A 23,603-nucleotide genomic window follows, 5' to 3' on the forward strand; every position below is an offset into this window, starting at 1 on the left:
AGAGTCCCCCGAGGTCCCTTGTATTCTCAGTCACAACAGCCACTATGGAGAAATTATCTTTTAACACTTTAGTTCAAAGTATTCACTGTGGGGGGACGTGGGTGGTGCTGTGGGTTAGACCACAGAGCCTAGGACTTGCCAATCAGAAGGTCGGGGGTTCAAATCTGTGATAGGGTGAGCTCCCATTGCTCGGTCCCTGCTCCTGCCAACCTAGCAGTTCAAAAGCATGTCAAAGTGCAAGTAGATAAATAGGTACCGCTCCGGCAGGAAGGTAAACGGCGTTTCCGTGCACTGCTCTGGTTCGCCAGAAGTGGCTTAGTCCTGCTGGCCACATGACCCAGAAGCTGTACACCGGCTCCCTTGGCCAACAAAGCGAGATGAGTGCCGCAACCCCAGAGTCGTCCACGACTGGACCTAACAGTCAGGGGTCCCTTTACCTTTTTATTCACTGTGGGTGTGAGCTTAATCCATAATGTAAAAGATTTTCCATCTGCTTTGATGCCACGTGCACCACTGCATACAAGACTTTAGCATCTGTGCATGTGTTTGTGCTGGTAGGCAACAATTTCAGCACAAACACAATGGAAAACTTTTTTTAAAAAAAAATCCAATAAAAATTGAAATAAACAAACAGAAAGAGGATAAGAGAGAAGTTTCTCTTCCTTGTCTCCTAATGTTCGAACTTGTGGACTTCCCAATGAAGCTGAACATCAGAAGAATCAGGACACAAAAAAGGAAGTCCTTCTTCATGAAGCATGTGGTTAAACTATGGAACTTCCTCCTTCAAGAGGCTGCGATGGCCACCAACCTAGATGGCTTTAAAAGAGGATTAGACAAATTCATAGCAAAGAGGCCTATTGATGGCTAGTAGCCAAGATGACTATGCTCTGCCTCCATGCTTGGACGCAGCTGTTGTTGGCATCCATTGGTCTTGAGAGACAATGGAGTGGCCTCTGGGGGTGAAGTCAAACCTCTGGATTAGCAGCACCAAAGGGACCTCCCAAGGACACAAGCCTGGGCAGTGGGTCTGGAGGCTGCCCAGACCCCCCTCTCGGCCTCACTGATGTGGCCCAAAGGAAAGCAGAGAAGATGTTTGGCCCCAGCTTGGCTGCCAGAAGGAGGTGCACAAAGCGCCATCCTTAGGGACTCCACTCTGGATCTGTGCAGGGTTTATCTTCCAAAGATATTCTGCAAGGCAGAGGAGGTTTAGGAGCAGAGCCTTCCTTCTCCTGGAGGGGCTCCCTTTCCAGGTGGAAGAGCCCCGTCTGCCCCTCACTTCCCTCTACAGCACATGCAGAAGCCACCTTCTTGACCACTGGACACCCTCTTGGTCTCGTCCACTCAATATGCCAGAGCCTGTCTTCAAATACAGGGGAAGTCCTTAACACACTGAGGGCTGGAGACCCATCGGCTGCCCTCACCTGGTTTAGCTGGCCATTTGATGCCGTTCCCGGGGTGTGGCTGCTGACAGCTTCCAGGAGCCGCAGGTGAGAGCGGAGTGCAGGGTGGGGACCAAAGGTGGGCAAAGGGCCCCAGAAGGAGCAAGGTGTGTCTCCCACCAGAAGTACCTTCCCTCCCCTAACACCCCATAAACCCCTGGAGGCAGCAATGCTTCTGAATACCAGAATCCCATGATGCCACAACGCAGGCAGCAGTTTTTTCAGTGAGGTCCATTATCAACTATCGAGAGAGGGACCTTTAACTGTGAGAGCAGCAGAGGCTGTTTTGATGCATTGTGTGCCTCTAAATCAGTTTGTAAATATTAGTCAGTCCCATGTATAAATCCATGTCAATGTGCTCCAGTATACCAAGCAAAAGTCATGTGTGATTTTTAAACTTTAAATAACGTACGTATCTTGCACAGTCTTTTCTAGGAGAGGAAAAAAAGAGCAACTATTAAAAAGGGTCAAACAACCCAGGGGAACTTCTGCTATACTCTTTCAAGTATAATTACCACAGATCAGTGCTGTCAACTCTGGCTGGCAGCAGCTCCCAGGGTTTGAGGCAGGCATTGCTCCTTTCTTGCCTTGGAGGGCTGTAGGTCTTTGAGGGGGGGGGGTGTTTCAAGGTCCTGACGCTACAAGGCTGATTCCTGTGTCCCAAATGGGAGGCTGGGGCTTTCCTGATCCCAGGGGCTTTGCATCCAGAGGCCAGCCTTGCCTGGCAGGGATCCCCCTCTCCTGTGCTCAGCCGTACTGGACGGAGCTGGTGGGGAAGGAGCCTAAGCTAACAGGCCCCTTCCAGCTGCCCTGACCAGGCCTGATAAGCGGCTGCCTGGCAGACACCGAGCTCCTTTTAAGGGCAAACTGCAAGGCCAGAGAAGGAAGCAAAGTCCCGCTCTTGACTCAGGAGCGAGACCTGACCCCAAGGTCTCCGTGTTCCCTGGCCTGTGCCAAGCCCAGCTGTGTTTTCTCTGTCCATTGGGGCGCTGGCTGAGGGTGCAGATCACAGCCTGCCCTCTCCCCCTCTGCCTCCGCGAATCTTGGCTTTGCAGGGCATTCTGGGGGCATCCTGCAATGTGCACCTTGCTTAAGTTAAGGATGCTGTGCAACTTCACCTGAAGGGCGCCTGAGCTCCAGCCTCTTCAAGCAGCTCATCTTTTGCAGAGTCCACATGTTTGTACATGGTCCTTCTGGCAAAATATGGACACCCTAGAGGTGTTGAGTCTCTGTAGGGTAGGGAACAGGTTATGACTGAGGGTTAGTCTGGGTTCCTTAGGAGTGCTGGCGCCTTGGTGGGCATGTGCTTGCCAGCCAGCCCTTTCAGACGCCGCCTCTCCCTGGATGGATGTGGCCGGACCTTCACGTGCAGCTCTTTTTCTTTTTTTAAAAGTTTGTTCATAATTTTAATTTATAACAAATAAACATTTGAATAAAGAAATTAAAACAATTCTCACATATCAAACTTCGACTTCCCTCCTCCTCTTTCAACAGTTCGATGAGTTTACCTTTTCTTTCCCCTTTCGCATATCCCAATTAACTCTATTCATTCTTTTCCTCATCTATTTCATATGTTTTAGAAACTGCAAGTTTTTACAGGAATCCTGCTAATGTCTTAATTTGTTTACAATTTGTTTGTAAATATTCAATAAACAATTTCCATTCGTGCGGCTCTTTTATCCTCCAGCTTTTGGGGATAGACTCTTAAGGGACGAAGAGAGACCAAAGGAGCAAACTTACGGGAGCATACAGAGCTACCCGTTTCTTTCACATATGACACAGTGATTGGAGTGTTGAACTAGGATCTGGGAGAGACCAAGGTTCAAACCCTCACTCGGCCGGGGAGCTGACTGGGGGCCAGTCACCGCCTCTCTCAGCCTGACCTACTTCGCAGGGTTGCTTTTTTGGGGATTAAACAATGGGGGGGGGAGAACTATGGGAGCAGCCTTGAGCTCCATGGAGAAAAAAGTGGGATATAAAGGTAAATTTAAAAAAAGGACTCACTTCCCATGAAAACACATCAAAATGATAAATCATGAGACTCATAGAACTGTAGAGCTGAAAGGGTCATCTAGTCAAACCCCCAGCAAGGCAGGAATCAAATCTAAAGGAAGTTCAGGAAGGCATGAGCTTAGAAGGCACACAGGGTGGGCCCAGTTTATGGAAGACGACATCTGCCAGAGGCCCCTTTCTGTGAACAGCCGGGGATATAAGGGGTGAAACAATCTCCCAGCGCCCCTGGGCTTGTCCACACTTACAAAGCACGGGTCTTTCCCTTTACCCTGCTCCTTTCCCATGGAAACCCCTCTGTTTAGTGCTAAAGCAGAGCAAATGTCAATCCAGAGAAAAAAAGGATTTCCCTGGGGAAAAGCAGGACAGGAGGAAGTGTGGATAAGCCCAGTGAGTGAGTGTTCACCAGGACTAGCACCTTGAACTTAGCCCCATAACAAACTGGCAGTCAATGTAACCATTTCAGCAACAGGATAGTACTCTGGTGGGGACCTCCTGTCCCAGTGAGCAACTTTTGCAGCAAGAGGCTGGCCAGGGAGCCTTGAGGAGGATGCTGAGCAGCTAGAGCTGAGCTGCCTGCCCCCATCTTGGGGGAGTGAAGAATGAAGAGAGAGAGGGAGACATACGGGGGGGGGGCAGGAGGAGGCCACATACCAGCTGGTGAAACTGAAGCACATTCTTTACCACTTTGAATGCTGACAGATGAGGGCCAGAGAGATACAGATGGCTGTTGCTGCCGAACTTTGTTCCCCAGGGAAGAGGAGTGAAAAGGCACCATGGAAGCTGGTGGGTTGGGGAAAATGGGGGTGGGGAGGACTCAGGGAATCTGTGGGGCAGGAAGGTGTTTGCCATGGAGCTGCACAGCAGGCAGGGCTTGCCCAGCAAGGCCGGATTGTCAGGAGGGGGCTGTGTGGCAGGAGTCACCTTGACCTCTTGGCCTGGACCCTGTTGCCACCATCTCTGCTCCTGGACGTGAGCTGGGGCCAGAGAGAGGGCAAGAACAACCCTCCTTGTGAGAAACTAAGAGCTGCTTCCTGGATCAGGCCTAAGGGGGCCCGTCCAGTTCAGCCTCTTGCTCTCACGGTGGAATCTAGACAGAGTGCCTCTGGAGCTGGAGGATTCATAAGAACATCCGAAGAGCCTGCTGGATCAGGCCAATGGCCCATCTAGTCCAGCTTCCTGTTCTCACAGTGGCTGACCAGATGCTTCTTAGGAAAGCCCACAAGCAGAATCCAAGCACAAGAGCATTTTCTCCCCTGCTGTGGTTTCCAGCAACTAGCATTCAGAAACACTTCTGCCTCCAGCAGTGAGGGGCAGAGCCCAGTCATTGGCTGTGACTTTAAAAACTTGAGTAGGAGCTTGGTTTTTTCCTCCCTCTTCCTAGTCCCTTCTTCCTTGTGTGTCATGTCTTTTTGAGCTGAGGGGCAGCGATCATCTTGGAAATGATTTTTGTAGGCCTCCCAGAGAGCCATTGTGGCTTAATGGGTGAGGAATTCACGCTGTAAACAGGTAAATTATCTTAACATGCATTGATTGTATGTGGGCCATTCTGGGAGCCTCTTTGGCTGAAGCGCAAACGCTCTGAATAAATAAAAATAGTCTGCCTGCCTGAAGCCTGCCTGCTCCTCCATGCTAGGATATCACAAGGGAACAATCCAACTCCCGCTGGTCTGAGGGGAGGAGGCTAGATGGCAGCAGGAGGAGCTTTCTGTACCTGGACCCGGACCCAAAATGTACTAAGGATGAGGTTTCCTGGAAACAATGAGCCCCAAGGCCGCCCCCACCTTTTTTGGTCACAAGGAGCCACTGGAGCAAATGTAAGCCTCTTTCATGGGCCAGGACCGACGGTTGGGGATTGTTAAATGAAGCCGTTGGGGCACACTTAATCTAATTTGCAAGTGGTGCTGGTGGGTGTGCATGTGTCTGCAGCAGGATTGTGGGACGCTTGAGGAAACAGTAAACACAGCACTGCGCAATTGTGCACGGGGTGCGGACCACAACACTACCGCACTTAAGAAGTGCCGCACCTGACAGTCCTTCTCCTGATCTACAAAAGTGGTTTTGAAAACAGGAGGGAGCTTAAAAACGGCACAAAGCCACCCTCAATGCACAGTCGATGAATCCGTGACATTTCAACCTAGGGGAACGAGAACTCTGCGGTCCTGAAGTTCAAGGTGCAAAGTGGGCCATTTGTAACCCTGTTTGGCATTTCCAGTTTTGACGTCACAGAGAAACATGTGCTTTGCAGCCTGAGAGATTCTAATGAGGTGACTCCCAAGTTTTAAATGTCCTTATTTTAGCTTAGACGCACAAAATCTACATAGCAAGAACAGTAAGCACACAAACCTGAAGGGGCAGGAGTAAAATGGAGCATGTAGCTGCATCTGGCTAACACAACTTCTTTTTGTTTTCATTGCTGCTCACATCAAGTAATACTGAAAGGAGGGAGATATCTAACCCAGAACAGCCACCTGTGGGAGTGGACCTTGATGGGAGAATCTGCCTGATTGGCACTTTCTGAAACAACTCAAGACCGAAACACAGACACCCTTCAAAATTTGCATGCAGTTCTCCAGTCAAGTAATGTGTGAAAAAGTGCATGTGCACATGTGAAGCATGAAGAATGACATACAAAGATGCATGATATCAGGCGGAATAGCCCTGCATAGATGGGTATGGGAAAGGCAAGATTGTGGTGGGCAGGGGGAGGAATTTGCACAAAAGTGATGCTGAATTTTCATGAGGGCTCATCCTTTTAAAAAACCCTCAGTCTGATGTGGAGATGTGGGGAAATGAGAGAAAGCAAAATGCCCTTCTGCACTTCCAGGGGATCCTTGGCTGTGGCCTCCCTCCGAACCGAACCATCCACACCCCCTCCATCATCCCACCCAAGGACAAGGCCACATCGCCATGGAAAATGGAGGGAAGCCTCCCTTTTCAGCAGGCAGGCGGCTGATGCCCCCCCTCCCTCTCTTGGCCCCAATCCAGACAATTAAGAGCTTTGTTTCCTGTGATGGCTGCTTCAATGGAGGCCCACACAAAGAAGCTCTGCAGGGGGAGGATGGGATGGGGATTGCGGGGGGGGGGGGGGGAGAGACGATGACCTCAGTGCAATGACCTCACTCAGCACAACTCCCCAAATCTGCAGGCCTTATAAGGCTAGATTTGGAGGAGGGGCAAGAATGGAAGAAAAAGACACACACACACACCCCACCACCACGCCCCCCCCATCCTTTGGGGCTTCTAAATATAAAAGTCTTTTTCTTTTCTTTTCTCTGGAATGAGTTTAACATCCTGCTATTTCATCCAAGTCGTCTGTTTGCGTGAGATGTTCTGTTTATTAGCCAGGTCTTTTTCTTTCTTTCTTTCTCTCTCTCTCTCTCCCCCTGCCCCAATTCCTTGAAAAAGCCTTTCTCCCCCCCCCCCACTCATTCCCAAAGAGGGACTCAACAATGGAGGCCCCTTTGTTTCAAGGGATGGGGCACTGGGGGCAGAGATGTGAGGAAGCGTCCCGGGCGGATTCCCTTCGGCCCCTGAGGAATGTCGAGGAGGAGGAGGAGAGGAAAAAAATGAAGGGAAACGAAAAATGGCAAAGGACAACATTGTTTGGGTGGCTGGTTTGTTTTTCTCTTCTCCTAGCTTCCTCCTCCTCCCAACACCAAGACTGGCTGTTTGCTGCATATTGGTGAACACTGTTCAGAGCGCAGCCTGCGCTGCAGCAGGGAGCATGCATTGCATGGGGGCTCCTGAGCATGTGGGGATTTCAGTCCCAGGAGCCGGAGTGATGCCAGGCTCTTAATGGAGCCAGGAGAATGAGGAGCCACAGCCCAGTCATGCCTCATCCCTAAAGAAAGAGCACACCAGGATAAAAAAAGATCATAAGCATTTTGCAAATTCAGAGTGATATATATATATATATATGAGAGAATGAATGAGAGACTCAGCAGAAGGAGAGCAGTGACAATGAATGAGCTATCTGGGGAAAACCCACAGTGTTGCACTTTCCCTGACTCAAATTATGACTTTGCAAAATGTGATAGCCTAGAAAACAGCAATTAATGTTTACCATTTTGAATTTTATTGTGCTATTATCTTCTTCGGTGGGTTGCGGAACCTCTGGAGAACGTTGCTTTTGGGTTTTTTAGGGGGCACTGGGAATGAGTTTCCAGAACCAAGGGACAGTGGTCCTGAAAAAGGTTCGGGAACCACTGGACTAGAGATTTTGTTTACCATTTCCTCAGCAACTCTCATTCATTGGAGGTTTTTACGCAGACCTTAGGTGGCCATCTATTAAGGATGTCACGGCTGCGATTCCTGTGTCGCAGGGGGTGGGACTAGATGACCCTCAGGGACCCTTCCAACTCTACCATTCTAGTATTCTATGCTTCTACTGAACAGGAGTTTCTTTTCAGGCACTGATCATGATGAAGAGGCGAGGGAGGGTGGCTCTGTGAATCCCACCCTTGCCGTGTGGACTTTCCAGAGATGAGGGATCTCTCAGGCAGCTTCCAGGCAGCCCACTTGGTCTGAGCAACAGTGAGGAGTGATAAATCAGGAGACAGCGATGGAGATTCTGGCCAGAGCCAGAAAAGGCAGGTTAGCTCAGCCTTTGCTCTCCCCTCTCTCTCCTAAAATAGGGCTTCCCATCCTCCAGTTGATCCCCTGGCAGCCCCTCCCTATCTGCAGCTGTTGCCAGCCCAAGGCCCCAGAAAAGCTGAAGCAGGGGGGGGGGTAGGTTTATTATTTTTTTTAAAAAAATTAAGTGTCTAAACCCCAGAAAGCAAAAGATCACAAGAGGCCCCCTCACCTTTGACTGGACTCCATGGAGACGGATTAAAGCCCATCAGCTGCGGGGAGGGGGGGCGCTTTCTGGAATGCGCTTTCGGAGACATCCATCAGCAGCCCCCCAGGGGTGGGGGGAGAAGGGGGTCGAAGGAAGGAAGGGGAGCAACGGAGACTGACAGAGCTCTCCAGTTTCATGGAAACTGGGGAGGGGGGGGAGATGGACCAGGCAGCAGATGTTGCTTCTCTGTTTGGAGACCCAGGCCCCTCTCTTGCACTCCAGATCAGGCAGGGGGAGGAATTGGGGAGGGGGGCACAATGGCGGGTCCTGCTGCTTCAGCTGCTCCAGTCGCTCAGAGGTAGCAAAACGGCTCACAGTGGAGAGTTTGCAGAATCCAGGATGGTCCAATAGTCCAATCCCCAGCAATGCAGGAATCTCAACTAAAGCATCCCTGACAGGCGGCCATCCGACCTCTGCTTAAAAGCCTCCAGGGAAGGAGAGTCCACAGTTTCCAGAGGGAGCCCATTCCACTGTCAAACTGTTCCTAGAACTGTAGAGTTGGAAGGGACCCTAAGGGCCATCTAGTCCAGCCCCCTGCTATCTTGGGTGCACCTTGCATGGGGAGCGGGGGGGGGGGGAGAGAGAGGGAGAGGGAGAGGGAGAGGGAGAGGGAGAGGGAGAGAGAGAGAGAGAGAGAGAGAGAGAGAGGAGTCGATGTTGCTAAGAAGCTGCCACTGAGTCCTGTGTCTCCAGTCCACTGAGAGCTAGGAGACTGGTGGATTTCGGCAAACGTAAAACAAGAGGGCAAGATAAAAAGAAAGACCTTTCTGTGTGCCTAAGCATCTTCTCAAAGCTCCTTCGTTGCCATCAGGAAACAGTAATTTCTTGAATAGTAGTAAACAACACACAGACTCTTAGTATGGTAGAGTTTGGAGGGATCCCCTGCAATGGAAGGAGTCAAAGCTAAAGCATCCTGGACAGGTGGCCAAAATGGCCACCCAGCCTTTCTTTAAAAACTTTCAGGGAAGGGGAGTCTACAATGGTTTCCCTGTAATAGTTGGGCTCTGGGACCGAAGTCCTCCCAAGGGAAAGGCGACAGAGGAGGGGGGGGGCAGAGGGCAACTAAGGTTCCTTTGAGGCAGTGGGCTCCTCAAAGGTCCACTGGGATGCCCAGAGGCTGCCCCCACTGAGAAGAAGGTCTGTGGGTGGATGGAGGCTTGTGTGTCTCCAGGCTCTTAAAAGATTCGGGACAAGAGTTCAAGGCCACAGAATCGCAGGTGCAAATTTACAGAGCCAAACTTTGGCTTCAATTTATTTACTGCATTTATTTCCCACCTTTTCCTTCAAGGAGCTCAAAGTGGCATTTAATCCCCACAACAACCCTGTGAGGTAGGCTAGGCTGAGAAATTGTGACCGGCCCTCAAGATAACACCCAGAGAACTTTCTGGCCAAGTGGGGGGATTTGAACCCTGGTCTCCCCCAGGTCCTCGTCTGCTGCTCAAACCACTAAGCAACATGGCCCCTCTAACTCAAATGCCAGAGAAGGCAAGCCAACCAATTTCCCATTTGCATTGCTCTGGCTAAATCATGGAATTGTAGAGTTGGGAGGGACACCAAGGGTCATCTAGTCCAAACTCCTGGAATGCAGGAATCACAACTAAAGCATCCCTTCTTAAAGTGATTCAAACTTCAGCCCAGTTCACTCCAAACCGGGTCCTTTAACCCTTTCCTCAACACAGCCTGCTTCAGACCAACCCACTTCCTTTCAGTTGCCTCCAACTGTTCATCTCCTCCCTAGGACCCAATCCCCCCCCAATTCATCACCCACCCAGAAATGTTTGAGGTCCCAAGGAAAGAGCCAGGCCCACTGCCCCCCCCCCGGGGGGTTTGCCCCTCACAGAGCCCCTAGTGGTGAGAGAGGAGCACTCCTACCCCAACACCAGCACCCCTGCCCCAAAATTCTATTTCTGTCAGGGAGTGAGCTTGGGGAGGCCAGGAGGGCAGAAAGCAGCTGGCTCTCTGCTGCGGAGCAAAGATTAGACTGGAATGGCATCCCGTCCCAGAATGCCTGGACTCTGGGGTGGGCTGCTCTGCTGCACCAGCAGCACACATGGCCCCCCACCCCATGGAGGGTAGAGAAGAGACGGGACTGCAGGGAGGCTTTTGCCCCAGGGAGCAGGTGCCAAGGGTCTTGTGGAGTATATGCCTGCTGGCGCTTGACTCTGCTTGGGGGTCAGGGATGGGCTGACTGCTTCACACCAGCTGAGCCAGTCCCCAGTGAAGCTGCAAGTCAGCAGCAGGGGGAGACCCCCCCCCAATATGGGGCCAGACACATACCATGACAACAGGCCCTCTTTGCTTTGTGGAAAGGGAAATCTAGTGTTCCTTGCCTCTGAAAATGTGGAAAGTGGTTCTGTGATTTAAAATTTGCTCAGTTAATCATTTCTCCTTTTTTACCCAAAAAGGAGGAGGGAGGGGAGAAAACTGGGGCAGCTTTCCTGCATTGTAGGGGTTGGACTAGATCTACCTTGTGGTCCCTTCCAATTCTAAGATTCTGGGATTTCAGGGCAGCCTTCCCAGATGAGATTTTGTTAAGGTCTCCTCCAGATTTGGGGGTGTGTGTGGTTTTTTTTGGAGGGGGGCACTGTACTCGGCCACTTGTTCTTGACACAATAAATGTGCATTAGTGGTGTATTTGTACTGGACAGTCCACACATCACTTTGCCTTGTTAGTGGTTCTGCTTTCCCTGATTCTTCTGCATTATTGCCGTTTGGAGGTGCAGCAGCAGCACAAGAAAGCAGGATAAGAATAAGCACAAGAATCCCAGGACATTTGTAGGATGAGAAGTTCCAGGATTTCAGCGGGAAGTGACAGGACGTGCCCTGATGGGCAACGAAGCAGGATGCTCATTTCAAACCTTTCGCAGGTGTAAACAAGAGTTGGAAGCGAGATCATGGGTGATCGCCCCGATAGCATCATGGGCGCAAATAATCTTGAATGCACAATAGAAGAGAAGACCTGGAGGGGCCCTCACTGGACATGGGAACCAGTAGCAGGAAAAGCTTGGCTGCCCCATTCATCCTAAAGCAGGACAAGGAGGAAGCCATTCTTGCACAAGTGGCAGCAGAGAAGATGACAGAAGGTGAGGTCCACATTTTAGGTGGGGGGACTGTGGGGGTCCTGCAGGAGGCAATGACAGCCACCAACCTAGATGGCTTTAAAAGATTAGACAAATGAGTGGGAGATACGTAGCTACCAGTGGCTACTTGCCATGATGGTTAGCTCATGATGGCTGGGTTAGGGTTCAGATGTTTTCTGGGTTAGTTAGCTGACCTCTAACTCAGGCAAAAACAACAACCCCAAAGCCACTTGCTTTGAGAGGGTAACTGGGGCAGCTTGGTCTGATCATATCCCTTGTCATTGGCAAGGTTGGCTAGCCCAGCTGCAGATCGTAGAATTGCATTGGAAGGGACCCCAAGGGTCATCTAGCCCAACCCACTGCTGCAATGCAGGAATCACAGCTAAAGAATCTCCGACAGGTGGCCATCCAGCCTCTGTTAAGAAACATGCAGTGAAGGAGAGTCCAGAGAGAAAGCCAAGAAGCCTCCTTCCAAAGTATCACAAATCACAGAAGCTGCCCCCCTCCCCACCCCTGCAAAAGACACATGAGTGAGACTTCCAGCTGGTCAGCTCCACTGAGGAGAGACAGGGTTATTTTCACACCAGTTGGCTGCCAACTGTCTGGCTGGGTAGGGTTTCAGTTCTGGGCTTGTCAAGAAGCAGAGATGGATAAGCTTCTTTTGAGCAGGGTGGAAGCCGCGGTCAGGCTCAGAGCAGTTGGGCTCCTTTCCTGCTGCGAGATGGTTTTGCATCCCCAGAGATCTCTGGGGGTATTTGGGAAGGGGTCAGGGCTCGGCCCCACCTGCTGTCCCCCGGCAGGAAGGGGGCAGCCCTCTGCATGTGGTGCAGGATCCCTCTGTAGTGGCAGCTAGAAAATGGCAATAATGAAGAATTATTGGGGGTTTGCCAGAAGGAGATGTTTGCTGCAACACTGAACCGTAAAAGACTGTGAATGTTGATTTCAAGTTTTACTGTTGGGCAGTAATTATAGTGTTTTTGTGTAGCGCTAACCGCAGAGTGTTCCTTGATGAAGGGCAGTCTATAAAATGATTGTGATGGCAATCAGAAGACATTTTTCTTCAGATCCTTCCTTCAGATGGAGGATGAATGACACCTTGTTTAGAGACCAAGAGGTTATCAAGAAGGCCCAAAAAACCTTGAGAGACTATTTTGAGATAAATTTGAATACTATTACTGAAAAAAGAATAATCTGGGACGCAAGTAAAGCAGTTATGAGGGGGTTTCTGATTCAACAGAATACAATAAAGAAGAGAGCCCAAAATGAGAAAAAATATAAAATTTTGGAAAAAATAAAAGAGGGAGAGAAGAAACTAAGAGCGAAACCAAAGTCACAAGAGATTCTGAGAGACAAAAAGTTATATCAAGTGCAATATATGAAGATGATGAATCAGGAAATTGAATGGAAAATCAAACAAATGAGACAAAGGACATTTGAATCGGCTAACAAATGTGGAAAATTGTTAGCTTGGCAAATGAAAAAAAGACAAAAGCTCAATACTATTACTAATTTGGAAGTGGAAGGAAAGAACATTCAGAATCCAGTGGAAATTAGAAAATGCTTCCAGAGGTATTTTAAACAGTTATATATACACAAGGGCCACAGAAAGAGTTTGATATAGACCAATTTTTAAAAACAAATGGATTACAAAAAATCTCTCAAGAAAACAAGATAATGCTGAACCACAAAATTACAGAACAGGAGGTAGAAGGTGCCATTCAGAATATGCAGTTGGGTAAATCTCCAGGGCCGGATGGCTTAACCTCAAAATACTATAGATCTTTGAAAGATTGGTTAATTCAACCACTAAAGGAGGTCTGTAATGAAATTTTGGAGGGGGAAAAAGCGCCAGAGTCGTGGAAGGAAGCTTATATTACGCTTATACCGAAAACTGAGTCTGAAAAGACACAACTTAAGAACTACCGCCCCATATCCCTGCTCAATGTGGATTACAAAATATTTGCTGATATTTTGGCTAATAGATTAAAAAAAGGATTAGTGGAAGAGATACATAAGGACCAAGCTGGCTTTCTCCCAGGTAGACACTTGTCTGACAACACGAGGAACATAATTAACATTTTGAAGAAGTTGCAAGTGAACATTAATACCAAAGCAGTTCTAATTTTCATAGATGCGGAGAAAGCCTTTGACAATATTTCTTGGAATTTTATGAAGAAAAATCTTCAGGGGATGGGGGTGGGTCAAGGGTTTGAAAATGGTATAAGTGTAATTTACTCAGAACAAAAGGCTAAGCTAATAGTTAATAATGTGATGACAGAGAAATTTAAGATAGAAAAAGAGACACGACAAGGCTGCCCAATTTCCCCATTGCTTTTTATTTCGGTCCTGGAGGTTTTGTTAAATATGATTAGAAGGGACCGTCTGATTAAAGGTATTCAGGTCGGAGCCAAACAATACAAATTGAAAGCTTTTGCAGATGACCTAGTTTTGACGTTACAGGAGCCAGAATCTAGTACGAAAAGAGTATTAGAACTGATTCAAGAATTTGGTCATGTGGCAGGATTTAAGCTGAACAAGTCAAAAACTAAAGTGCTTGAGAAAAATTTTACACCAATTGAGAAAGAGAGGTTTCAGAAGGAGACAGGTTTAACATTAGTTAAGAAAGTAAAATATCTGGGGGTTAATATGACTGCTAAGAACTTAAACTTATTTAAAGATAACTATGAGAAATGTTGGACAGAAGTGAAAAAAGACTTAGAAATATGGTCAAATTTGAAGCTTTCCTTGTTGGGTCGAATTGCAGCTATAAAGATGAATGTATTGCCAAAAATGTTATTTTTGTTTCAATCATTGCAAATTTTGGACAAGATGGACTGTTTCAAGAAGTGGCAGAGAGATATTTCTAGATTTGTCTGGCAGGGCAAGAAGCCCAGAATAAAATTTAAAATATTAACTGACGCAAAGGAAAGAGGCGGATTTGCCCTGCCAGACCTTAAGCTTTACTATGAATCAGCAGCATTCTGCTGGTTGAAAGACTGGCTGCTTCTTGAGAACACAGACATTTTGGACTTAGAAGGTTTTAATAATGTTTTTGGGTGGCATGCATATTTGTGGTATGACAAGGTTAAAGCACACAAAGCATTTAAAAACCATATTGTCAGAAGAGCATTGTTTAATGTCTGGATAAGATATAAAGACTTACTTGAAAATAAAACCCCAAGGTGGTTGTCACCAATGGAAGCAAAGGCTCAGAAAAAGCTCAATATGGAGGCCAAATGGCCAAAATATTGGGAAATATTGGAACAAGAAGGAGACAAATTGAAATTGCAGAGTTTTGAGAAATTAAAAGATAAAGTGCGAGACTGGCTTCATTATTATCAAATAAGAGAGGCCTATAATTTGGACAAAAAAATTGGCTTCCAGCTGGAAAAATCAAAATTGGAAACAGAACTGTTAGATCCCAAAACTAAGATACTTTCAAGAATGTATAACTTGCTGTTAAAATGGAATACTCAGGATGAAACGGTTAAATCTGCTATGATTAAATGGGCACAAGATGTTGGACATAACATTATGTTTGCTGACTGGGAACAGTTGTGGACCACCGGTATGAAATTTACGGCATGTAATGCCTTAAGAGAGAATATTATGAAAATGATATACAGGTGGTACATGACACCAGTCAAGCTTGCAAAAATATATCATTTGCCCGATAACAAATGTTGGAAATGTAAAGGAAATGAAGGTACATTCTTTCACCTTTGGTGGACGTGCCCAAAGATTAAGGCTTTCTGGGAGATGATCTATAATGAAATGAAAAAGGTATTTAAATATACCTTTCTGAAGAAACCAGAGGCCTTTCTCTTGGGCATAGTCGGCCAATTGGTGCCAAAGAAGGATAGAACTTTCTTCATGTATGCAACAACAGCAGCAAGAATACTTATTGCAAAGTATTGGAAGACACAAGATTTATCCACCCTGGAAGAGTGGCAGATGAAGGTGATGGACTATATGGAATTGGCGGAAATGACTGGCAGAATCCGAGACCTGGGAGAAGAGTTGGTGGAAGAAGATTGGAAGAAATTTAAAGACTATTTGCAGAAACACTGTAAAATTAATGAATGTTAAAATGATGTTGGATTGAAAATAAGTGGCATTAGCAACAAAGTTAATAAGAATATGCAAAAATGGATTGATAATGGATGAAAATATAGAGTTATAATATGTTAAGATATAGAGTTAAGATAAATGAAAGAGGGTAAGGATTTGTTGATTTAATTATGTAAATGGGAACACAAAAAGGGGAGGTGTGAGGAGGTCAAGGAAACAAGCTAATGAGTTTAAAGATACAAAAAAATGGATTTGTTTTTAATTTTTTCTTATTTATTCGTTTTTTTGCATTTTGTATTTTTATTTTTTTTCTATTTTATGTATTTTTGTATGTTTTTTTTCTTTCTTTTTATATGTTTTCTTTTTATTCTGTAAACCTTTGTTTTTTGTAAAATCTCAATAAATATTTTATAAAAAAAAACCACAGAAGACATTTTTCCCAGGTACCAGCTGCCCCGTGGATGCATTCTGGATGGCAATTCTGTTTTCTTCATCACTGGAACCCAAGAAGAGCCTGTTGGATGAAGCCATTTGGCCTACCTAGTGCAGCTTCCTTTCCTCACTGTGGCTGAGCAGTTGCCTGTGGGAAACCAGTAAGCAGATTCTGAGTACAAGAGCACTTTCACCCTTCCTGCAGTTTCCAGCAACTGGTATTACTCAGAAGCATTACTGCAGCCAATGCTCACCAGGCCTTGTAGCCATCAAGAGTGCTCTCCTCCTCCACGAATTTGCCCAGTCCTCTTTTAAAGCCATCCAGGTTGGTAGTCCTCGCTGCCTCTTGCTGCAGACAGTTCCATAGTTTAACTATGTGTTGTGTGATGAAGGACTACCTTCTATCTGTCCTGAGTCTTCCAACATTCAGCTTCACTGGAAGTCCACAAGTTCCAATGTTAGGAGAGAGAAAAACTATTCTCTCTCCACTTTCTCCATGCCAGAGAGCTGCTTGATCTATCGCAGTTTGCACTACAGTCAGTTGACAGAAAATCGGGTGGGACGTTTATTTTGTGCCTTGTGGGGCTGGCCAGAGTCCCCTTGACCTGCTCTGTGTCTTTAGCAGGGTTTGTGGTCCTTTCCCTCTGAAGTGGACCCCTTCTTTATGCCATTGTGTCCTCATGACCAGGGAGCTCAGTCTAGGCACTCTGTGCTTGCTGCCCACACACACTCTGGGACCCTTGTACATCAGTGTTTAGGGAACATAGATTCTGCCTTCTACCGAGTCAGAACATTGGCCCATCCAGCCCAGTACTGCCTACACTGATGGGCAGCAGCTCTCCAGAGTTTCAGGCAAGGAGTCCCTCCCAGCCCTACTGGGAGATGCTGCCAGTGGGGTCTGAGGCCGGGACCTTCTGCATGTCAAGCTCTACCACTGAGCTGCAGTCCTTCCTTGCGGGGTTCCAGTGGTCCTTCAGGCTGTAAACTGGATTCCAGGAGTCATTCATGGTAGTTTTGACTTAAGCCCCATAAAGAAAACCAGAAGAGCCCTGCCTTGCTGAACCAGGCCAAAGGGGGCCCAGCTAGGTCAGCATTCTCTTCCCACAGTGGCCAACCAGATTCCTCTTCTGGAAAGTTCAGTCTGTACTGTGTCCCCTCTTAACTGCCTTTTCTCTAAACTGAAAAGCCCAAGATATTTCAGCCTTTCCTCCTAGGGGAGTCGTTCCTTCCCCTTGATTGTGCAGGTTGCTCTTTTCTGAAACTTTTCCAGCTCTGCAATGCCATGAGGTGAGGAGGGCAGAACTGGACACAGGACTCCAAGCATGATTGCTCTGAAGATTTGTATAATGTCACAAACGTCCCAAGCAGTCAGTCCTGCCTAGTTAGGAGAGTTTATGCTTAACTCAAGAGTTAAGTTCCAGCAGCAAGGGCAAAAGCAGCTGGCAAGGACCAAACCCCAAAGAGGAAATGTATCACCAGTGCGAAGCCAAGACTTGATCTCTCCCCCGACACCCCCCCCTTCAGCCCTTTTCAGATAATGGGATGACATCAGACTCTGAGTAATGCTCTCTCAAAGGTCTGGAAATGCCTTTATCCTGAGAAGCAGCAAAGAAAGAAAAGGCAGCTTCTGGTTTAATTTGGACTCTTTCCTGTTTTCTACTTTTTGCTTGCAGGTGGAAACAACATAACCCCAAATACAAGGTTTATTTATTTTATTTTAAAAATGTACATTCTTATTCAATTTCTCAAGTTGCTCAGAGCAACTCAGAGAGGTTCATAGTGTGCAGAACATCATTCTCTTTGGCCTGATCCAGCATACTCTTATGGTGTTCTTATTTTTCTCCCTTAAAACCAAACTAGTGTCTGGGAAGCAGTGCAGATTCCTAGGATCTTTGGGGTATCTGGCCACTTTAAGAACAGGATGCTGGCCGTTGGCCTGATCCAGCAGCCAGGCTCTTCTTACGCTCTGAATACCAGTTGCTGGAAAATGCAGGAGGAGAGCATGCTCTTGTGCTCAGATCCTGCTTGTGGGTTTCCCACTGAGGCATCATTTTCACTGTGAGAAAAAGATGCTGGACTGGATGGGGGACCTTTTGGCTTGATCCAACTGAAGGGCTCTTCTTATTTATCTTGCGGTTCTCTGGACAACATTCAGCCCCCTAACTCTTAACTTAACTCAGGTTCTAAAGAGCTTTTGGCATGGCACAGGCTAACACATCCTATTTAAAGGCAGGCATTTCAGAGTGTCCCAGGGCACCCCAATGGTGAGAAAGACTTCTGCTCCCCAACAACTCAGACACCCAGCCCCTTTAATTACCGCTTTGTATGACGTGGTCCCAGGGGAGTCCTAATATATTCTTCCTCCTAAAAAACAAAAACTCTTCTTTGAGGTGGCTCAATCCAGATTCTTTGGCCACAGCCCTTATCTGCCAGCAAAGTATTTTAAGCATCTCTGCCAATTGACACAGCTGTCTGAGTGATGTAAAGCTGACAGCTGATTTAGAGGTGAGGAAGGGAGAAGGGTGCCGCCTAGGGGCTAACTCCAACTAGTTGAATGCACAAGGGCTTTTTAATTTGGGCCACTGCATGGTTGGAAAGCTTAAAAATCTTCTTCCCCGAGCTCAAGATTTTGGAGCAAAAAAATAAAAATTAAATGATGACAAATAAATGTTTACTTCACCAGGAGTACATGGACCTGCCACCAGGATATTCTGGTGGACTCTCCTTCATTTGCGGTGTTTAAACTGAAGTTGGATTGGCCAACTACCAGAGATGCTTTAGCTGTGATCCCTGCATTGCGGGGGATTAGACTAGATGACCCCCAGGGTCCCTTCTAGCTCTACCATTCTATGATTCTATAAAAAGCAAGTTTAAAGGCTTTCCAGAACTGCTGCATGAAGCGTCTTACAAACCTTAAAATACGAATGCGAGTTGCTGGAAACCACAGGAAGGAACAATCTGCTCTTGAATCCTGCTTGCTGGCTTCCTACAGGCAACTGTTAGGCCACTGAACACCACATGCTGTTGATTGAACCCTGGGCCTTCTGAATGCAAAGCAGGTGTTCTGCTGCTGAGCTTGCAGCCCTTCCCAGAAGGGCTGTGGTGGAGATGGAGTGTTTGTTCCAGGCAAGAAGCCCCTTTGGGACCCTAGGTAAGGGCGGCCAGCCTGAAGGTGACCCATCTCCTTGACACCCCATTGTCTGTGAATCTTCTCAGCCGTTGGCTTCCAGGTGGCTCCAGGGGGCCTCTTCCACCCAGCGAGGGCTGCCAGGAGGTGATCAGAAAGGCATCTGTCTGGGTCTGCTCAGAAGCTGTTTGCAAAATGACAGGCCTCATCCTCTGCTGCCCGCCCAGCACCTGCCCTCCCTGACCCCCGTTGCCGTGGTCTTATTTGCTGGAGGAGAAGCAGCTCTCTCACGCCCGGTTGTTGCTTTTGAGAGCGAGCCAAGCTGCCACCATCTTGCACCACCTCCCCACTCAGTCCCTGGGCTGCACCCACTTTCCCAAGGGCTCTTTCTCCCCAACAACTTGATTACTGCCCTCTTAGGTCACCTTGCTTTCTTTGCCGTCTGCTACAAAAAAATTGCTTTCTTCAAAACTGGTTAGACACACAGAGGACTGGTTTCCAGGTCCTTAAAGGTACCAGGACACCACACATATCTGCATGCAATTTACATATGCTAATCTATATACACCGACGGCTGGGGCAAATTAAGATTGGGACAGGGCAGTAGCTCAGTGGTAGAGCATGCAGAAAGTCGCAGGTTCAATTTTAACATTTTGTATTACTGTGTCTTTGTCCATGGAGTTTTCTTGGCAGGGATACTGGAGTGGCTTGCCGGTTCCTGCTCCAGGTGGATCACGTTTGGTCAAAACCCTCCACTATGACCTGTCCATCTTGGGTGGCCCTGCACGGCGTAGCTCATAGCTTCTCTGAGTTATTCAAGCCCCTTCGCCACGGCAAGGCAGTGATCCATGAAGGGGATCGTATAGTTAAAGCCATGGTTTTCCCAGTAGTGATATATGGAAGTGAGAGCTGGACCATCAAGAAGGCTGATCGCTGAAGAATTGATGCTTTTGAATTATGGTGCTGGAGGAGACTCTTGAGAGTCCCATGGACTGCAAGAAGATCAAACCTATCCATTCTTAAGGAAATCAGCCCTGAGTGCTCACTGGAAGGACAGATTGTGATGCTGAGGCTCCAATATTTTGGCCACCTCATGAGAAGAGAAGACTCCCTGGAAAAAACCCTGATGTTGGGAAAGATGGAGGGCACAAGAAGAAGGGGACGACAGAGGACGAGATGGTTGGACAGTGTTCTCGAAGCTACAAACATGAGTCTGACCAAACTGCGGGAGGCAGTGGAAGACAGGAGTGCCTGGCGTGCTCTGGTCCATGGGGTCACGAAGAGTCGGACACGACTAAACGACTAAACAACAACAACAAATTACTGTAATTTTTTCTTGATTTTCTTGTTAACTTTTTGCAAACTTGATTGAGGTTACTGTTGTTGTTTTGCAATCAAGCAGCATATAAATTTTATGAAACAAATAATAAATAAACAAATCCCTGGCAGCATCTCCTGGTAGGGCTGGAAGAGACTCCCTGCCTGAAATCCTGGAGAGCAGCTGCCTCCAGTCAGTGTGGACAGTCCTGGGCTGGGTGGGACCCATAGGTGCCAACTCCCTGGGGTCCTGGGTTCCCAAGCACCCACAAAATTCCCCATGAAGGGGATGGGCACCCACAAATTTCAGTGCCAGGGCCATGCATGCTGCAGGCACCCATGGCCCCAGGCACCCATGGTCACAGGGCCAAGCTGGCATTCCTGATGGGACCCCAGTGTCATACTCTACACAAGGTGCTTCCTGCATTCCAAAGGCAACAGTGGCTGGGTGCTGCCAGTCACCCTGTAAAGGAAAACCTTCTTTGCTAAAATAAACTCTCTCTCTTTTAAAAGATTATGTAATCCATGGCAACAGTAGTGGGGTTCAGGCCCCCAACAGCATCTGATCCAATCTGGACTCCTCCAGCAAAGGCTGGCTGGTCCAGAAGAAGGCAGGTGCTGCCCCACAGTGGCCACATTCAGAACAACACCCAAGCCCAAATCCCCTAAATTAAAGAAGCAACAACACTGTACATTTAGCGTGCTCCCCCCGCCCCCCGACCAAAGAAACCTGGTAAGCTGTATTTTGCCCCTCACAAAGCTGTAATGCCCAGCACCCTTAAACAAGCTACAGCTCCCAGAGTTCTTTGTTTTTGGGGGTGGTGAGGAAGTGCACCTTAAATGGATGCCATGTAAGCAGCACAGCATCCTACATTCCACTTCTGGATAATCTAAAATAAATCCAAACTGCAAGTGGACAAAATATACTGATTGCTGTATTGTTGTTGTTGACAGCTGTCTGTCTCGAGAGACACTGGAGTGTGCCTCTGGGGGTGAAGTCAAACCACTGGAGAATCACAGCACCTGCTTTGGCTGCAGAGACTTGTACCTTCTGCCTCCTGCGTTGCTTTTGCTGCGTGGGCAGCATCAAAGTGACCTCTCCGGGGTGCAAGCCTGGGCTGCCCAGACTACAGGACTCACTGATGTGGTCCAAAGGAAAGCAGAGCAAAACAAAACATTTGGCATCAACTTGACTGCATGTTATGGCTGTGAAGGCAGATGAAAGCTTCAGCAAATAAGAATCTACCAGTTGACATGATACTCGTGCCATTGGAATAGAGCCTTACTGCTAAGGCTGCGCAACAGTCAGCATGCACTCATCTACACACATAAAACAAATTCACACACTGGCGTCTTCCAAAAACCCATCTCAAACCCAAAAACAGTTCCATGGTGACTGGCAAATGGTAACGGGGGCAGGACCTTGAAATCTGGAAGTCATGAACCAGCACATGGGCGGTGGATATAGATTCAGTCACATTGATTCAAGGAAAACATGGACCACTTCTAAACGTCATCTCCAACTCTTTGAAAGGTTCTATCAACGGTGTCTCCGAAACATTTTACACATCACCTGGGAAGACAGGTGAACTAATGCCAGTGTACTGGAAGAAGCAAAGATCACCAGTGTTGAAGCAATGATTCTTCAACATCAACTTTGTTGGACAGGTCATGATGTGCAGATGCCTGATGATCGTCTTCTAAAGCAACTGTTGTTGTTTAGTCGTTTAGTTGTGTCCACCTCTTCGTGACCCCATGGACCAGAGCACGCCAGGCACTCCTGTCTTCCACGGCCTCCCACAGTTTGGTCAGACTCGTGCTGGTAGCTTCGAGAACACTGTCCAACCATCTCGTCCTCTGTCGTCCCCTTCTCCTTGTGCCCTCAATCTTTCCCAACATCAGGGTCTTTTCCAGGGAATCTTCTCTTCTCATGAGGTGGCCAAAATATTGGAGCCTCAGCATCACAATCTGTCCTTCCAGTGAGCACTCAGGGCTGATTTCCTTAAGAATGGATAGGTTTGATCTTCTTGCAGTCCATGGGACTCTCAAGAGTCTCCTCCAGCACCAGAATTCAAAAACATCAATTCTTCGGCGATCAGCCTTCTTGATGGTCCAGCTCTCACTTCCATATATCACTACTGGGAAAACCATAGCTTTAACTATAAGGACCTTTGTTGGCAAGATGCTGTCTAGGTTTGTCATTGCTTTTCTCCCAAGAAGCAGGCATCTTTTAATTTTGTGACTGCTGTCACCATCTGCAGTGATCATGGAGCCCAAGAAAGTAAAATCTCTCACTGCCTCCATTTCTTCCCCTTCTATTTGCCAGGAGGTGATGGGTCCAGTGGCCATGATCTTCATTTTTTGATGTTGAGCTTCAGATCATATTTTGTGCTCTCCTCTTTCACCCTCATTAAAAGGTTCTTTAATTCCGCCTTACTTTCTGCCCTCAAGGTTGTGTCATCTGCATATCTGAGGTTGTTGATATTTCTTCTGGCAATCTTAATTCCGTCTTAGATTCATCCAGCCCAGTCTTTCGCATGATGAATTCTGCATATAAGTTAAATAAGCAGGGAGACAATATACAGTCTTGTCGTACACTTTTCCCAATTTTGAACCAATCAGTTGTTCCATATCCAGTTCTAACTGTAGCTTCTTGTCCCACAAAGAGATTTCTCAGGAGACAGATGAGGTGATCAGGCACTCCCATTTCTTTAAGAACTTGCCATAGTTTGCTGTGGTCGACACAGTCAAAGGCTTTTGGATAGTCAATGAAGCAGAAGTAGATGCCTCTCTGGAACTCTCTAGCTTTCTCCATAATCCAGTGCATGTTTGCAATTTGGTCTCTGGTTCCTCTGCCCCTTCGAAATCCAGCTTGCACTTCTGGGAGTTCTTGGTCCACATACTGCTTAAGCCTGCCTTGTAGAATTTTAAGCATAACCTTGCTAGCGTATGAAATGAGTCCAATTGTGCGGTAGTTGGAGCATTCTTTGGCACTGCCCTTCTTTGGGATTGGGATGTAGACTGATCTTCTCCAATCCTCTGGCCACTGCTGAGTTTTCCAAATTTGCTGGCATATTGAGTATAGCACCTTAACAGCATCATCTTTTAAAATTTTAAATAGTTCAGCTGGAATACCATCACTTCTACTGGTCTTGTTATTAGCACTGCTTTCTAAGGCCCATTTGACTTCACTCTCCAGGATGTCTGGCTCAAGGTCAGCAACCACACTGCCTGGGGTGTATGAAAAACAAAAAAAAAAATTTTTTTCCTTCCAGTAGCACCTT

The 23,603-nt window shown here is 47.4% G+C and overlaps 1 long non-coding RNA gene across 1 annotated transcript; it reads right to left on the bottom strand.

Moving 5' to 3' along the window:
- Positions 1-6,802: 6,802 nt before the first annotated feature.
- LOC310751998 lies at positions 6,803-19,869 on the bottom strand. The gene is made up of 2 exons (XR_014542773.1): positions 15,891-19,869; positions 6,803-12,439 (listed from the first exon to the last, which is right to left on the bottom strand). It is a non-coding gene; the product is annotated as an uncharacterized lncRNA (long non-coding RNA).
- Positions 19,870-23,603: the final 3,734 nt, after the last annotated feature.

This window comes from Podarcis filfolensis, assembly GCF_964270895.1.
Source record: "Podarcis filfolensis genome assembly, chromosome: 16".
Taxonomy (NCBI): domain Eukaryota; kingdom Metazoa; phylum Chordata; class Lepidosauria; order Squamata; family Lacertidae; genus Podarcis; species Podarcis filfolensis.